The sequence below is a fragment of the Pan troglodytes genome, chromosome 13 (assembly GCF_028858775.2).
Source record: "Pan troglodytes isolate AG18354 chromosome 13, NHGRI_mPanTro3-v2.0_pri, whole genome shotgun sequence".
NCBI lineage: Eukaryota > Metazoa > Chordata > Mammalia > Primates > Hominidae > Pan > Pan troglodytes.
This window is the reverse complement of record NC_072411.2, coordinates 42,828,176-42,847,612: the sequence shown is the minus strand read 5'-3', so window position 1 is coordinate 42,847,612 and position 19,437 is coordinate 42,828,176. Positions and strand designations below refer to the sequence as shown.

The 19,437-nt window shown below is 35.2% G+C and overlaps 1 protein-coding gene across 1 annotated transcript in view; it reads left to right on the top strand.

Annotated features, from left to right (window-relative positions):
• Positions 1-19,437, top strand: part of LRP1B (LDL receptor related protein 1B) — a 1,946,873-nt gene that overhangs the window by 1,384,096 nt on the left and 543,340 nt on the right. The gene's annotated exons all lie outside the window — the stretch shown is intronic.

Below are 19,437 nucleotides of genomic sequence, written 5' to 3'. Positions count from 1 at the left end.
GTGCGCACTGAGCAATGTCACTTAGTTCAAGGAACTTCAAATACATCTACCTAAATGTTCTAAGCCATCAGTCTTCTAATTGCCATAACACTATTCATTAAAGTAACAGCAATATATGAAGTATATCCAGGCAATTTGCCCAGCACTAAGTAGAGTACATAGTTGTCTTCTCTAAGTACTCAAACCACCATTAATGAAAAGTAATTGCCTATCAAAATTTACATGAAAAGTACTATGTGAAATCTCCAAAGGACTATATGTGATACTCGTCCAGCAATTTTTGTCACTTTAAAATACTATGTTCCAACAGATTGCTCCTCTTAATGCTAATTACTTAGCACAATGGATAAATACAACAATCTCAAAGTATATCATACTACTATTTTTGTAACCAGATTATAATTGATGATCAGAAAATGGTCTTATTAACATAAATGGAATAATTAAACCATATCAGCTATTTCATACTTAAAAGCATTAAATAGTGATTGTTTCTTCTTTGTAAACTGCTAAATTTTAACTTTATCTGGAATCATTTTCAGGGAAAAATACATTGTTCACTATTTATATTATTTAAAAATGAACGAATTTGAAAATGTGTGTATGTACATAGATAGATAGATAGACATAGATAGATAGATAGATAGATAGATAGATAGATAGATAGATATAGAGCAGGGACATAATTGTTACATATTGCCCCTATGTCTCTTCTTTATTTAAAAAAGAAGTAGTACAATGTTTAGAGTGGAAAATAACAGAGTGTTTTATATTAATAAAAGATGTTTGAGTTAATAGAATCACAGCAGCATTTTAATTAAAGTAAGAATATAAGAATAAATCAAGATAACTGAAGAGATTACTCCTGAAGTCTGCTCATATACTCCAGGTATTATCTCATGTTGGAATGTAGTGGATATCTTGGAATTGTGTCCTCATCTGGCGATTTTAATTCTCTTAAACTGAACTTAATCAGATAGAAGCCCTTTTTACTCAGCAATTTTATTCAGCCCAATCTAGACTTAGGTCGATGGCCTCTTGTTATAGAAATTTTGGGGGCTATACATACCTAGATTTAGATATATTTTAAAAATAATGAGTGCCTGAATATCATTGTATTTAGACTTGTTTTTCTCTCTTTTCATAATCAGTATCAGCATTATCTGATATGGTGTAAGAAAAGTATTAAACATTACAAATTTGAAATAGACATCTGTATCAATTTAATTCTGATTAATATTGTTCCATATTTAAACTATAGCCATTCAAGAAATATTCTGAGTAGTCTAGGATAAAAGAAGAGCTCATAACTATGTGCACATTTTAAAAATACTATGCTTTAAGGTTTTTAATTGTGGGTGTTATTGTTCGTAGTTTTTATATAGATATATCAAAAATGAACAGTACTCAGAAGGTCAATGATGAGATTATTTTGTGCTGAGTTGACTCCTAATAAGATTATAGATGAGAGGAAAAAAAGATTCTGTTATCTTACCATAGAGATAAGTGCATTGTCTAAAGCTATGTGATGAGATTTAGAAAGACAGGTAGGTGACACAGAACCTTTACAAGAAGGCTCTTTAGTTAGTATAATAGTAAGACAAATAATACTTGTGGCTTGGTGAGGACCACTAAGAAATTAGATTTAAAAAAATCATTTTTTCTCTTAAGGATGTATTTGATCTCATTATCTCTAGTATTGTCTTTAATTGAGAAATATATAAGACTTTTAAAAATTGAAAACTATTTCTTATAGTTCCATTAGAGGAACAGTAGAATATATAAAAGCTCCATAGTTATAGAAAGTGGCCGGCTGGGTGCGGTTGCTCATGCCTGTAATCCCAGTGCTTTGGGAGGCCGAGGTGGGTGGATCACCTTAGGTTGGGAGTTTGAGACCAGCCTGACCAACATGGAGAAACCCCGTCTCTACAAAAAATACAAAATTAGCTGGGCGTAGTGGCTCATGCCTGTAATACCAGCTACTTAGGAGGCTGAGGCAGGAGAAGCGCTTGAACCCAGGAGGCGGAGGTTGTGGTGAGCCGAGATTGTACCATTGCACTCCAGCCTGGGCAACAAGAGCGAAACTCTGTCTCAAAAAAAAAAAAAAAGAAAGTGGCTATATAACAAATACCATGTGAGTAAAGTTTCAACGTTATTTAGCCATATTCTATGCTTTGGAAATTCATCTGGACAGCTCCCTTGAAATATGTGTGTGTGTGTGTGTGTTTTTAAATAGCTAATATGCCTCCAAGTCATTTCTATGCAAATTAAATATTGGCATTTCATATATTTTTTTCTCATATTTTATTTTACCATCAAGATGTTTTATGAAGAATTCTGTTTATGAGAGATCTAGTGAAAGTTGAAGAATACTTGGTGTATTTCACTGTGTGCCTGTCTGATATTTTAGCTAGGTAATTACCTATGTATTCACATTTAAATTATTTTCCTTTTCTTGGAAATTATATATATTGTGATTATCCATATAACCAAAATGATATTTCCAAATAATTTACTGCCCTATCTTTAAAACAATTTTTAAATCGTTAAGATGACTATTTATCTTTGAATTCCAAATATAATGAGGACCGTATGTATCTTCAAATTCAGAATTATATTTCCTATTCAGAAACATTATATTGTGATTTATTTCTAATGTACTGAGAACACAACTAGTAGATTTCCAGGTATAAGCATAAGGGTTCAATGAAATGATAACATAACGTTCTTTCAGAGTTTTTAAAAAATGGCCAGGTATGTTTTTGTTTATTTTATAATTTACATATAAAACATAACATTCATGGTGAAATAAACTATAAAATAAAAAATTATAGGACGATACTCACTTTATAAACTACATTTTTATTTTCATTTTCTGATTCAAGAGTACGCTTCCAGCTAGCAGGTTTCCTGTGCAATTTAAAGTGCTGAGTTGCTATGACATAATATTTTGGTAAATGATTATTGAAATAGGCAACTTTTTCCCATGAAATAAGCTATAATGTGGAGGTTTTACATGTTTTTATTTTTAAGTGAATATATCATATCAAATTATTTGTGAAAGATAGGGACATGGCAAATGAGAACACTAAAGATCATTCATTTGTGACAATATTCATACTTTAACCTTTTTCTTAGTAATATATTTACACCCACATATATATTTCTAGTCAGTAAATTTTACAGTATTATTTATTTGGGAGTGTCAGGAGTTGGGTAGTAGTGACAGCAACATGTTCATATTTTAATAATAAGGACAGAATAGTAAATTATCTAAGATAAGAGCAGCCATTTGAAGTAGTTTTTAAAATATTGCGATAATATATAGTGTGCTCAAACCAGATTAAAGTGCTAGTTTGTATATTCTCATCTGATATTTAAAAAGTTGTTTAAGAAGTACACTGTAAAAGGATTTAGATTAATCAAAATCAAAGTCGAAGTCATATAACATTAATGCTAATGTAGTAAATTATAAAAAATGGCAAAATACTAACATTTAAAGATATCAGAAACTTTTATTGTAGAACTATAATTCTACAATAAAAAAAGTTTAAAGCCTTACTTAAAATGGCTAAAATTTATGTCATTTCAAAAATATATATAAACTGCCTTTCACTTTTAATTTGTTATAATCATTAGTTTTCAGGTCAGTGAACGTTTCTACAATATCATTTTAATGTTTACGTACTACTATACTGTATGCTTATAGATATTTTATTTAAATAATTACCTATATGTACACAGTTATTTTCCTTTATTTTGGAAATTATAGATATTGTAATTACCTTTCATAAAACTAGTTATTTTCAGAGCTTGGATACAATGATAGATGTAGCATTTCTAGGTCAAATATTTTACACATTTTTAAGGCTTTACATCAATCCTCTTTTGCTCTCTGGGTTACTATAAATATTCTGTCATTTAATGAAATCACTACTATTCCTCCTTACTCTCTCTCCACTTGAAATACCTGGTTAGACTTGAAATATCTAGAGAAACATCTGGTTCTTCTTCCTTAATTTTTTCTTTTTAAATTCAGAATGTTACGATTTTCAGAAACTTCTCCATCATGACTGCCATCTTCTAAGACCGTTTCTCATTTTTTAGTTTCCTCCAAGAACTGAAAACCAAAATCTGAACACAATAATAAAGATATATTTAGAACAAGGTCTACTGAAGTTAATATTTCCTAGGCACAATTATATATGGAATTTAGTTACCGGGAGCAGTGTGTCTTATTCTGGTTATCTCAAATAATGAGCAAAAGTGTCTTGTATAAAAATACATATGACCCGAAGATAAAACAGGATTGTCAACAAAATCTAAGATGGGAAATTACAGAATGGTGTCAGGGAGGGAAAACTTTTCCTCTACCCTCTTAGGTTCAATGTCTGGTGGCTTATGAATTAAACTAACAAAGGATAGATTGACAGGAGAAAAGGCATACGATATTTATTAATATTTTATGTGTATAGAATTCACAGAAAAGAAGGAAATATCAAAGAAGTAGTGAGACTTGTGGCTTAAATACCATTTTAACAAAGGGAAGGGGGTTTGGGCTTCAAAGGATGACCACTGTGGGAAAGCGAGTGGGAAATATATGGGGGGAATTAATGGAAGATAAGGGTTATTTTAGTAAAGTTTGTTGATGCACACTCATCTCAGTGCCTACTGTCAGGGAATGAGTCATTCTCCTTTTCCTGGTATGGGAGAGAGAACACCTACACAAGGGAAATTTATATCACCTTCAGAAAGGGAAATTTACGCCCTACTTTCAGGTAGAAAAAAGGAAGGCAAAGAATTCTTCTTTCATTTGCCGATTCTCAATTGCCTTCAGCTCAAAATAATTCTTTTACCAAAGTGGCATGTTTTGGGAGGCATATCCTGATTCCCTTCTATGGCTATGTTCATAGAGAGAGACCTGGAAGGTCTGATACAAGGCAATCTGGTACAAGGCAGCTCTCAGAAACTTAGCAGTAAAAAATTATGAATAGTTGGTTCTGACTGACTCATTGTCTATTATGGCTCCTTCTGGCCCCTTTGGAAATGGCTAGAAGTTATTAAAAAATTACTAAAAAATATAGACATAGCACTTGGTTGAATTTAAAGAGGTATAACCAGAGAGTGCAGAGATTGCCATTCTATCAGGACAAAATAACATCATATTCATTAATATTCACATTACTTTGATTCCAAGTCACAACCTGCCTAGAATGCTGGAAAGTCCAATCTTCTCTTTTCTTTTTAATTTAATTTAATTTTTAATTTTTTTAGAGACAGGGTCTCACTCTGTCACCAGGCTGGAGTGCAGTGGTGCAATCTTGGCTCACTGTAACCTCTGCCTCCTGGGTTCAAACGATTCTCCTGCCTCAGCCTCCCGAGTAGCTGGGACTACAGGCGTGCACCACTATGCCCAGCTAATTTTTGTATTTTTAGTAGAGATAGGGTTTCACCATGTTGGCCAGGATGGTCTTGATCTCTTGACCTCAGGATCCACCCTCCTCGGCCTCCCAAAGTCCTGGGATTACAGGCATGAGCCACTGTGCCTGACCAAGCCCAGATAATTAAAAAAAAAAAAAAAATTTTGTAGAGACAGTGTCTTGCTATTTTGCCTAGGCTGGTCTCAAACTTATGGGCTCAAGTGATCCTCCTGTCTTGGCCTCCCAAAGTTCTGGGATTACAGGTGTGAGCCATTGCCTTGGCCCAATCTTTTCTTAAGGTAACTTGCCTCAGAGATTTTGCAGGGTGATTAAAATTGCTTACTTTGATTTAAAATTGATCTTCCCATTGTTTACAATCTCCAAGAGGAAACCAAGGCTACATCCTGAAGGAAATCTTAATCTCTGACCTTCAGGTGCTCCCTCTTCCAGACGGGCCTCACTACCTAGTAGAAGGCTTGCACCCAAACTCAGAAATGTCCCCATTTACCAAGGCTGACATAGAAGGAGCAGTACAAGTCTGCTCCAGGTTTACTGCTGAAACTCAATGTCAGCAGCTCAAAGTGCTGTTGGTACTTGAGGAAAAAGTGAGGAAGTTCTGTTCTCCAGTGTCACACTTACTTAAGGATATAAAAATGAAACTAAAGAGAAAAATCCATGAAATAGCTGCCCAGGCTCTGGCAGATAATAATTCTAAGTGGTCAGCTTTTCAATTTTTTATCTCTCTGTCATTTACACATAGCTGTTTTTGCCCAAAGCATGCCCTGGGCACCAGAGTGACTAAATATGGGGTGTATTCAGTATTAGCCCCAATTTTTTCCAGACCAGAATTTCCACCAGAATATTGAGCAGTAATTCATCATTATATATCTATGTTATACCTTTGCAGGGAGCTGAAGATAGAGGTGAAAAAGGCCACTCTAATCCCCGCCTTCATGGAGGTTGCATTTGGTTGAGGAAGATAGTAAATGCATAAATATATACAAAAATGTCAGACAGAGAAAAATGTTGTGAAATAAAATAAGATAGCTTCCCAGAGGCTTTTCCTGAGAAGATGCTCTTTGAGCATAGATCTGGATGACAAGAAAGATCAGCCGTGTGAAAATTTCTAAGGAAGAGCTTACCAAGCAGATAAAATAGCAAATAAAAAGTCCTTAAAGCTAGATCGTGCTTGGCATGCCTCAGCTGGTATAGCTAGAGTGACAGGAGCTTCATTCAGAAGAGAGGAGGATCAAGGGAGAAAGGTCCTGAACAATGTACCCACTATAGTAAAACCTTAGTACTTCACTTTCACAGCCAGTTGAAGGGTTAAACAGAGGAGTTATAGAACCTAGTTTAGATTTTAAAAGGAGTATTCAGCACTGTGTGCCAATTGCTCTGTTGGGGAGAACTTTAGGAGTTCATGGGAGAGACTATGATAGCTCGGACTAGTGCGGTAGCAGGGGTAATGGAAGGCACCAAGACCCAGGTAAGTAATTTGGAGGTAGATAATTGGAATGTATTGTTAAGGTAATATTCACACTCCTGCTTCAGTGTAAGGTGAATTTTCTCTCAGTGGCTCCCGTTTTGCTTCTCAGACTGGACCTCAAAAATGTCTCAGACTCTTGTTAATATTTTCTACAGTACTTTATCCTGCCCTGAATAAATAAGTTGATATGGGGGAGTATATTAGTCTCCTAGGGCCCATAACAGAATACCACAGGCTGGGTATCTTAAACAATAGACATTATTTTTCACAGCTCTGGAGGCTTAGAAATCCAAAATCAAGGTGTTAGTAGGTTTGGTTTCTTCTGAGGTCTCCATGGCTAGCAGATGGGCACCTTTTTGTTGTGTCCTCACAGTCTTTTCTGTGTGTACATCACTATGGTCTCTTTTTCTTAGAAGGATATCTTTCCTGTTGGATTAGGATCCACCCATATGACCTCATTCAACTTAATTATCTCTTTTAAGACTCAATCTCCAAATACAGTCACACTGAGGATAGAGCTTCAACATATACATTTTGTGGGGATGCAATAAAGTCTTTAACAGGGAGGGTTATCACCTAAACTAACCCTCTTTAGACTTTGCTTAAGCAGAGTCTTCTTAGCAAAGAGAGAAGTAATTCATTACTTTCCTAAACTGAGCATATGTAAATGTCAAATAAAGATTAATTTTTTAACATTCTTAACGTCGGTTGTTATACAAATAGAGAGGTTCTAATATTGTATTGCCCCTACTCTAATATCATTTTACTGGAGACCACTGCATTACAAGGATGGCCATGAGACTTTGCAAGTGATTACTATAGGTAATTTATATTATTTTTTTGCCACCAACAGTAATTACACTATTAATCTCAACCAGCCTCCATGAAAATGTATGTCCCTAGACACAAGAGAAGTAGTGTAAAATTATAGAAAAGTTGTGCAAATCCATCCATGATACTAATAAATAATTCCACACACATTCTTATTGATAGTGGGTGGAAATATTTTTCCGAGTTATTTATGTAGCAGAATCAGTGTAGTCATATGTAAGTTTTAGTTTTTTTTGTTGTTGTTGTTGACTCATTCATTTGTTTATTCCATATAGCTACCAATTATTGTCCTTACCATTTGAGCCATTTGGCTAAATAATTTACATATTAAATTAATATGGTGGAATGTTTCTCATTTTACATATTAGAGGACTAATATTAAAGTCCAAGTAACTTACTCATGATCATCCAGAGAGTAAGTGTCACAGCCAATTATCACACCAAGTTTGTGTGCTTCCAAACTGCATTACCTTACCTAATGTAACTTTCAACCAACCTTGAAAATCACCCATGTGCCTGGTTTTGGAGTATGAGTGGAAGATAAAAGAATTAATAAAGGCATATCTCCTGCCCTGAAGAATCTTATGTTTTAGGTCAAGTGTGGTGGCTCCACACTTGTAATCGCAGCTTTTTGAGAGGCCAAGGCAGGAAGATCACTTGAGGCCAGGAGTTCAAAACAAGCCTGGGCAATATAATGAGACCCTGACCCCACAAAAAAATAAAAAAGAAATTAACTGGGCATGGTGGTGCATGCCTGTAGTCCTTGCTCTTCAGGAGGCTGAGCTAGGAGGATTGCCTGATCTCAGGAGGTGGAGGCTACAGTGAGCCCTGATTGGACTACTTCATTCTGGCCTGAATGACAGAATGAGAACCTGTCTCAAAAAAAAAAAAAAAAAACAAAACAAAACAAAAAAAAAAACTTCTGTTTTAAACAGGAAGATAGGCATGTAAATAAATAAACTCCTTTAAGACTATGAATGCTATGATATAATTCTACACAGACCACAAACCCATAAGGGATCAGGTGAATCCTACCTCTTGGGGACTAGTAAACTTTCCAAATAAAGATACCATTTGAGCTGAATCTGGAAATATGTGTCCATTATTCAGATAATGGGAGTAGAAGTGAGTGGAGGGAATAGCAGTGGAGGGAAATATTCCAGATAGAAGAAGTAAATTGAGGCCAGCACAAAATGGCACAGAGATGTTTGGGATTTATCCTTTTGGAAACCAGAAATACTATCAACTCTGTATTAACCCATTACCTGGGTAGTGGAAAATAGGAGGCGAGCAAGGATAAAATGTGGTTCAGACCCACTTAATCCCAGTTTGTGATTTAAGATGGATATTTAATATAAATGTATTAAATTAAAATGTTTAAATAGTTTGCTCTGTTAGCTGAGTAGTTCTTTCCTTCTTCTTCCCCATCCTGCTCTTCCTCTTCTTCCTTTTTCTAATGAAAATAATTGTAGGTAACATCAGTTTTCATTGAATGAACTCTACATTTAATTTTCTAAATATCCCAGCAAGCAGTCATTCAGAGCTGCCTTGTTTCTGTCAGCTAACTCCTCGCTCTCACTGTCATTCTCCCCTTCACATTGCACAAAACTAGTTTGCTGGCAACAGTCAAGCCATCAGCTTGGGAATTAAATTACCTGCCATTCTCCAGTTCTTCTCTGTGTAACCCTAGACTGCCCCTTCAGCTCTCCATGAGGCAAGTCTCTCAATATAACAATGAATGGAAAGAGTTTAGGGCCATATCTGTCAGTTCAAGGTCACAAAGGCTTGAAAGCATATTCTGGGCATTGTTCTTCAATGCTCTCCATCTTACCTTCATTGTCCTCCAAATTCTCTGCTTAAGAAAAAAAAAATCTTAGGAAAAGGCATAGAAAAGAGACTTCTATTCTGTCACTGCCACAAGAAAGAGATTTTTCCAGAGAGCTTCAGACAAACTGCAGAGAGCTGCTCCCACACAGAAAAGAAGCTAATAGACTAACAGACTGCTGTAAGCAAACATATCCACCTCTGATTGTCCAGGTGGAGGGGCGTTCCTGATTTGCAGTAGGTACAGTGTAAAAATGTAATGGCTCCAACATAATTATAAATAATAAATTCACTCTCATATATAGATATTTCTCTCATTCCAAATAGTTTTAATTATTTTCCCTTACAAATATGCTGCCTTTAGTTATTTTCTTCCATGTTTTGACATAACATGGTTAATCTATCCCTGGAAAATTGAAAGTTGACTGCAATTCAATATTCCTGGAACACAGAGCACTTTGGGCAGTCACAGATCTGGAGATGGAAAATTAAGCAGGCATCTAATCATGGATGGCCTTTGTGCCATGCCTTTGGCAGGGGGAAGCCATTGGAGAGTTTTAAACAGCAGAGGGACATGCTCACATTTGCATTTTAGAATGATTACTCCAGTGTTCACTTAGCAATGGCAGTCAGGAGAATGAGAAGTGATGAGACCCTGAGCTAAGCAGTTTCTACGGGGAAGATGAGGAAGTAAAGCTTTCCTGAGACAATGAGGACAAATAGTTAAGTGGGCGGTTTAGATTGGGGTCTAGGAGAAGCAATCGAGGTGGAGAGGGAAAAAACAGTGACCGTCTGGCCTCGCCTCTGATGACTGAGTGGGTACCATTTGCTGAGAAAAGTCTACTGGGAAAGACTCATAATTGGGAAAAATTAAATTTTATTTTGGTAATGTAAAGTTGAGGTGGCTTTGTTGTATTTAGGTAGAAATACCTACTGTACAGTTAAATACATCAGGAGGATATTTAGGGATAACATTGAGATTTGGGAGCTGTTGGGGTGATATAGGGGGTAGTTAGTGAAGTTGTAAGTGAGAATACTTCCCACCCTTCCCAAATTCCTAGGGTGTCTTTTGATATTGGTGATATTGATTTTGATATTCTAAAAAATATGTTGATTTTTTAAAAGTTGTAGATATTATTTGACTTAATACTATGGAATCTCAAAATATGGCTGTCCCCTTAACTTGTATTTTTCTTGAAGTTCTCTGATTTCCTGCTTCCAAATGCCAGCTTGCTCTCTAGATTTGCTGCTGTCCTGCCTGGATCTCTAATCATTGTCACGCAGGAAGGTTCTCTTTTGCCTCTCTCTCAATTTCCTATATATCATATACTCTTTTCCAGTTTACTCCTTTGATTTAGTGAAGTACAGCTTCCAGCAGCTTTCTGAGAAAGGTGCTTGTGAAGCAGATTTATCAAGACAATGCTGTCTTTTATGTTTACATTTCATTAATTGAGTATGGAAATCCAGATTGGAAATAATTTGGTATCAAATCTTTTCAGACATTCTTGTCTTCTCAATAATAAGTTGGAGTTGAGAAGTCCAATGCTATTATACTACAATGTCTTTTGATCATTACTCTTTCACTCTAGAAACTTGTAGAATCTTTTTTTTCTCTCTTTATTCTGGCATTTCATGACAACATGTGTCTGTTTTGCTGGGAACTTATTTGGCAGTTTCAATCTAAAAACTGATGTCCTTCAGTTCTGAAAAATAATGTCAAATTATTTTTTAAATGTTTCTTTTATTTGTTTTACAATTATCTCTTAAGATCGTATAACTTAGAGGGTGAACTTTCATTTTCTGTTTATTTCCTTCCTTAAAAAAAATTTCCTTGAGGATTTTTTCAACTTTAAACTTTCTATCAGCATTTTAAATTCAGCTATACTCCTTTTAATTTCTCAGAGTTCAATTTTTTTTTACCTTTTCTTCATTATAACCTCCTCTAGCTTCATGTATATCATTTCTGTAATCTCTCTGAGGATATTTATTTGTTTTCATTTTATTCTGTATTGTTTTCTATTTTTGCTGCTGCTTCTGTTTCTTCTGAGTTTTTCTTTTCTGTTTACTTAATTTGATTTCTTGCTCATGGTGTAGTCATTCTTTAATTATCTGGTGTTTCTGGGCTGTGTCTTCATCTTCCTAAAGAGATCATCAGAAATTCTGAGTTCAAGCGGGAGACCTTAAGTAATGATAAACATCTTTAAAAATAGCTGCACTGAGCCTTTTGTGTGTGTGTGTGTGTGTGTGTGTGTGTGTGTGTGTGTGTGTGTGTGTGGAGGCAGAATCCTCCAATTATCTCTTTCTTCAGAGCATTGGTCTAGACAGTTTCCCCCAATAGGGAAACCTTTTAATATCTCACATGGGGCATAGAAACCTGGATGTCAGCCTCCCCAAAAGTCGGGGTAGGGGACTGAGGTCTAATTTAGCAGTTAGGTCTGTGGTTCTTAACCCTATTTGAACATTGTGGTGGGAGATTTGAAAAAGTCTTATGTTTGTGACATAGGCCAAAACAATTCAGTGACAATCTCTAGGGGTGGCACCCAGACATTTTTAAAAAGGTCTTCCAGGTGATTCTAATGTTTGTCTCAGGTGAAGACCCACTGGGCCAGCAGCATTAGCACATCTGCATCACCTGAGAACTTTTCATAAATGCAAATTGTTAGGCCCCACCCTTGAACTACTGGATCATACAGTCTGGGGTGGAGCCCAACAATCTACGGTTTAAGTAGTTCTCCAGGTAATTCTAATTCATGCTGAAATTTGAGAACTTCTAATGTAGATTATCACGTAATCCTTCTTCTCAGTGTCCTGGGGGGTAATCCTTTTGGATGAATTTCTAATCTTTCACCAGGCTTGAGGAAAGACACTCCCTTGGCAGTGTACTCTGGATTCTAACCACTTTTTTAATAGACTAAAGCAATCCTCCTAATTTCAATTGCATCTATCTTCCTATTTTTAGACATTTTAAGGCCCACAATTTCTAATCTAGTCTGAGCTTCTGCAGTACAAATTAACTTGCATCTGACCTCCTCCTATTGCAGGTCTAGATTTTCATTTTATCTATTAACTCATGACCAGGTATAATCTACTTTCAATCCACTTCTGTTTTTTATTGCCATGGTCTTCTCTCCTATTCTTCATCTGTGTAACCTTATGAATTTTTTATTGTTTTCTTATAAATTTTGGTTTGCCAGGAGAGAGAAGAGATAAAATTGGTCAGATAAAATACAAGACACCCAGTTAAAATTTAATTCCAAATAAATAACAAGACTTTTTTTTGTATATCCTAGTAAACTACTCTTCATTTATCTGGAATTCAAATGTAACTAGGTATATTTTCTATTTTAGACATGAAGGGCTAATTTTTTAGAAAAATCTAATTTTAAGTCATGGATCTCAACAATTCTGGCATAGTGCAGTAAAAATACATACTCTGAATATTTCAAAAATAAGTTATTAGTTTTAATGATACATCTTAAGAGGTAAAGCATTATAAAAAATTTAATAATTATAATTCTAAAATATAATTGAAATATGTATTGCAACTGCCTTTAATTTGGATTGAAACTTTAATTCAATTTATATTAATCAAGTTATGTTTGCGCTGAGTAGTATAGTGTTATTAGGTGCAATGGGAGACTATTTTACGAATAGGGCAGTGTAGTGGAAAAAGCATTGAAATTCAAGTAGTGCTGACTGGGAGTTAATGCCATACTCCTGCTGTGTGACCTTCAGGAAGGCCACCTTTCACTTTTCCATTTGCTTATTTTTAACAGTGTGTGTGTTAACACATCATATCGCTTTTATGACAATGAAATAAGACAATTATATTTACTCAATTTAGAGACTTGCAAAGGGCCTGGAACTTAGTAAGTGCTTGGTAAATATTATTTTCCTTCTCTCTCTCTCTCTCTTTTGGAGAAGATTTTGGAGACTGTATGGTAGGATCAATTTATATTTATGTTAATTATCAATATTAACATATTTAACATATGAATATTAAAATAATCCATTAATTCCTTTAATATCTCTGTTAGTGAATGTATTATTTTGCTAGGGCTTCCATAACAAAGTCCCACAGACTGGATGGCTTGACAGAAGTTGGTTTTCTAGTAGTTCTGGAGGCGAGAGGTCTGAGATCAAGGCGTTGGCAGGGCGGGATTCTTCTAAGGTCACTCTCCTTATTTGTAGATGACGGTCTTCTCCCTGTGGTTCCACATGGCCTTTCCTCAGTGCATATCTGTGTCCCAATGTCCTCTTCCTATAAGAAAACCAGTCACACTGGAATAAGGCCCATCCTAATGGGGCCTTGTTTAGACTTAATTATTAAATATCTCTTTAAATACTCTTTCTCTAAATACAGTCTCAGTCTGAAGTACTGGGACTTAAGAATTTAGCATATGAATTTTGGGTGGGAGTTACAGTTTAGCCCCTAACCATGAAGTAGATTTACTCCTCATTGCTTATACACAGCTTAACCCCTACCCTATATTAGCTCCCTGCTTACGTACAGCTTAAGCAAGCGGTGTTTGAATTTCAATAATTTCTGAAGATTCTAACATCTTCATGTCAATAACAGTGTGAAACAACAACAACAAAAAATGTGAGATGAACAAATGTGATTCCAAGTAATAATTATGCAGTCAAAAACAAAATTCAAAAGAATGCAAAACATTGTGAAGAATATAAAGAATTACAAGACAGGATCGTTGTTCTCAAGAGCTTTCATCCCTGGATAAGGAGTCAAAATTAGTACAAATGAAACGATAAGGAAAAGCAACCATTAAAGACAAAATCATGTCATTCTGTCTGTAGAGGAGCCTTAGAATGAGGGAGAAAGAAGTATCAGTGTGGGCTGTGCTAGTCTGAAATACTTTACAGAGGATGTGGTTATACTTGTGCACTGAAAGGTGAACATAGTGGAGTTATGTGAAGACACATGTATGGAAACCATCGTAAATAAGAATTGAACCATGACTATTTTCTTCATAGCACTAATAGCAGTCTTCACTTATTTCTTTTCTATTTGGTTATTTATCTATGTCTGTCTCTATTACTAGAATATTAGGTCTATAATGGCAGAGATCTTACTACTCTTGTCTCCTGTCATTTTTCCATCATCTGCAATCATACTTTACAAATAATAGGTGTCAATATTAATTGAATAAATGGATTAATGAATATTGTAAGATGATAAGACTGGAATTAGAAAGGAGTCTCAGTAGGTGGAATAAATTTGATTTGTAGGGCTTTAACAATCTGATAAGAGAATTTAAAATTTGAAGCTGTATATAATGAGGAGGCTTTGAAGAATCTTAAGCAAGAATTATGCATGATGAAAGATAAGTTTTTAGATGACTGCAACAACCTAGAATAATTTTTCCAGGACAATTGGGGTCTTAGATTCACACTGGTCATTCTTGAGATGCCTGTTGTCTGAGTCCTAATGGTCCTTGATGAGCACAAGCTCCTTTGGTCATGGTCTTCAAGGCCGTGGTTCTTTGTATCTGCTCCTTTACCCATTTATTTATTGACCCTGTACCATGCCATCAGAATCCAATTGATCACGCTCAGAAACTTTATGTGTGAACAGAGTGTGGTTTTGTGCTACTCTTAGAAGCCCTACCCACCCAAAACTATGATCCAGAACTGAGTTTCATAGATATCTCTACTGTCTAGGGAGCCACAAAAGGGTGAGTTTGGCATTTTATATGTTGCCTGTGGAAATTAGTTTTCTCCAGGGCCAAAGGGTAGGGTAAACAACCACAGTGTCTCCCACCGTTTGGCTACCTTCTAGTGGTCAAGGAAGAAAGATTTTTTTCTAAGTTTTGTTTCTAGTCTCCTGTAGCAATAAAAATAATGCAATCAGAAACAATTTTTTTCATTATCTTGCCATAGAGATGTGTTCAAATGTTCAGTTTTAAATGAATGTAACCCAGGCCCATAATAAAATACTTAGCTGAATGAAATGTGAGAATTTGCAGAGAGATACATCTTGGAGAACCATCTACCCCCATGGCTCTCTTTAGCTTTAATGTGTGTAGTTTCTGCTCAAGACCCATTGGGTCCGAGAGGGTGAGTAAGGAGGGAACATCTTCATTTCCTGAGTGGCACAATCAGTTAGGGGTGGTCCAGATAAAAACACCCCTGTGCTCCAGTGTTATAGTCTTAGCCTCACTCAATCACCCATGTCCCCATGGTGAGGGGCTTTGGCCTAAGAGACAGAAATGGAACACATTTTGATTTGGACTTTAACAATGGCCTTTTTCTTTAGTCAGACAGCCAGCCCAGTAGGCCCTCAATTCTACACTTCAGGAAAATTCCTCTTGTTAATTTTTGATTTTGCTCATAATTTATCCTTTAATATTTTTATAAATTTTATTTCTGAAGTAATAAACACATAGTAACAGAACAAATAATACAGAAGAGACTCATCAATTATCAAATAGCAATGTCTCCTACTCTGATCTTTCTATCGCCACTCCTACTTCTTAGGGACAAATCTCTTATAGCTGTCTGCTATTAGTTGTAGTTGTACTATTTTCTTCCCTTCCTCCCTCCCTTACTTTCTTTTTTCATTTCTTTTTTTCTTCTTCCTTCCTTTTTTTCTTTCTCTTTTCCTGGAGTTCTTACTCCCAGAGTCTTCTATTCTCATGATCCAATATAGACAGCTTTTTATGCTTGCCTCATAGCATTTATTCTGGGGCTTTCCTTTTCCATCTGGCTTTGTTCAGTTTCCTGTTTTTTAGATTCCTTCTCATTATCTTGACTTATTTTCTCATTTTGTTCCAGCTTAACTTTCAGTTTCTGTTTAAGAAAGAGTTCATGGGAGGTAAATTTATGATATATATCTCCCCTCTGCACTGCTACCCCCCCCCCCACACACACACACTCACAGAGAGACAGACACACCACACACACACACACACACACTTTTTTTTTTTTTTTTTTTTGAGACAGAGTCTCGCTCTGTCACCCGGGCTGGAGTGCAGTGGCACGATCTTGGCTCACTGCAACTTCTGACTCCCGGGTTCAAGTGTTTCTCCTGACTCAGCCTCCTGAGTAGCTGGGATTACAGGCGCACATCACCATGCCTGGCTAATTTCTGTATTTTCAGTAGAGACGGGGTTTCACCATGTTGGTCAGGCTGGTCTCGAACTCCTGACCTCGTGATCCACCCACTTTGGCCTCCCAAAGTGCTGGGATTACAGGCGTGAGCCACCATGACGGGCCACACTTCTTACACTTAATTCATAGTTTACTATAGAGTTCTACCTAGATTGTAATTTCCCCTAAGAATTTCCTAGGCATTGCTTCACTGTTTTCTAGTTCCTAGCAATGGTGAAGAGAAGTCTAGCATGGTAGTTTGCAAAGAAGGACTGGGTAATTCTTTGTAAGTGACTTACCTTTTTCTTATCTCCAAACTTTTAAAAAAGATTTTTTTTAAGCACAGTGTTCTGAAATGTTACATGCATATATTCATTTTTTCTCTTCTTTTTGCTGGTGAATCACTTGAAACTGTCGTCCTCAAACTTTTGGTTGCAGGACCATTTTATAGTCTTAAAAATTATTGAGATCCCTAAGAGTTTTTTAGATGTGGGTTATACATAACCCACATATTATTAGATATTAAACCTGATAAAATTTAAAAAATATTTATTACAAATTCACTTAAACATTACAAAATAAACATTAATGTTTATATGTTATATTTTTAATGTTAATAGTTATATTTTCTTAAAACAATTAGGACAGTGGCAATGGTCTATATTTTACAAATTTTCTGAATGTCTTAATATAATACAGCTGAATTTTCATATCTGATTCAGGAGATGTTGTGTGCGTTCATATATGTGGCATTAGAATAGAGAGGATTATTTTAAAAGCTTTTTCAGATGATTGTGGACATTCTTCTTTTAAAACTACACCAAAACTCAATACCTGTTAGTTTCTTAAAGGTGAATAGCAAAGAGCATATCATTAAATTTTTATTTCCTCTCATATATAATGTATTGGCCTAATTTTCACTACAAATTAATCATTTACTATGCATGATTTTGGCTCAGCTTGTGTTGTTCATTTGCAAAACATTGCTTCTTTCAGTTATGTATATCTTCCCAGTGTAGACATGTTTCATTATACCATATCAAAAAAATACATTCATGAATATTGCCAGAAATCTCATTAGAAACATTTTTAGGTATTAGGAAGCTGTCAAACTTATGGTATTGATAGAAGTTTTCCAACACTCTAATCTTCATTTGAAAGCTTTAATTTTATCATTGAAAATAAATTATCTCAGTTTTCTTATATGACAGTTTTTATATTCCATTCATTTTTGAGTAAACATCTTTTAAATATTTAACTCTGAATAGCCATAGTCTGTCAGTCATTCTTCAAAGATAAAATGATGTTCTATGAAAAAAGTAGCTAATTCTTTTTGCAGTTCAAGCAATCTCATAAGACATTCCCTCCAGGCAATTGTATGTTGGTATGCAGCAGAAGGACCTTATGCACTTTTCATTTTGTGACACAATATTAAAATGTCATGTCCTAGCTTTAATAAAATTAATACTTTTTATTGATCAATTAAGGTAATTTTTAAGTAAAACTGGCATTTTTTCCCCCTGTGAGTGCATGGCAGTAGTGAATTCAGTGATTCCTAGTACAGTTTAATGCTACTGGGCTTTCAAAACAAATATTCTACTAATCTTTTTTTTACTTTTTTCCTACCATTTTCTGAGGTTTCTTTGGTCTTTTTTCTCTATATTATGGAAGGTTGCCTCTACCATATTTTCTGATGATTCTATTGAAAAATACTTCTTAGTAGATTTTTTAATCTCTAAAGACTCTTCTTTTGTAATTGTTCGTTTTTTACAGCATCTTTTACTTTCTTGAGTCGCATATGTACTAGAATCTCTTGAGTATGTTAATTAGATATTAGATAATTTAAAACAATTAAAAGGATTTTTTCTAAATTATTATTTGTGCACCTATGTTTATCTTAGTGTTTATTTTTCATTGTGCTACTATTTCCCATTGAGCTGGAGATCCTTGATTTCCTGTGATGTTTAACAAAGAAGGACTGTTTATCTTTCATGGATGTCTTTTACCTTTATGAGAGTAGAAGTCTTTTCACTTGGTATCTTCCTTGAGGGGAGTTCTGCAAGGCATTCGACACTGTGACTTGTAGGTTTAGTTTCAGGAGGGACCTGGGGGCCAGGATTTGATTCCCATTAATGCCAGAATGAAGAGAACTGTGTTGCATGGCACCAGCTTTAATATTCAAAACCGCTTCACTGAGTATCTTAGAAAAGAGCTGTGGCTAGTTATTTGAGACTTTTTATCAGCTGTCAGCCCTCTGTGAGCTAGGGGCAAAGAGCTAAGGAGATGGAGGTGGTATTACATATAAAAATATCTTTAATTGCCCAAATAAAGTTAAATAACCTTATTTTAACTTCTAGGTAGAAATTGATTTGTGGTCTCAATTTGTGGCCATTAATTCTATTCTTCTTGATAAGTCTAAATCATTCAAATCCTTTTACATTATAACTTTATTTTAAATTACTGCATTGCCTTAAATGTTTTAAAGCCTCTCATGGAGTCTTGGAAAGAACACAAGTTTTTCAGATAGGGAGACGAAATATGTAAATTTGATTAAGTTACTTAATCTTCATAGAGTCTCAGATTCTTTATAAAATGACACAATAATCGTTTCCTTACAGTTTTGCTTTCACAATTTGAAATAATACAATAAGAGGGGGAGATCTCTATTTTTTTATCTGTGACACACTGTAGATTCTCTGATATCAAATGAACACTCAATAGGTGGTACCAGTATAAATTAATACAATTTTGGAGAAAGGGTCACTAGAA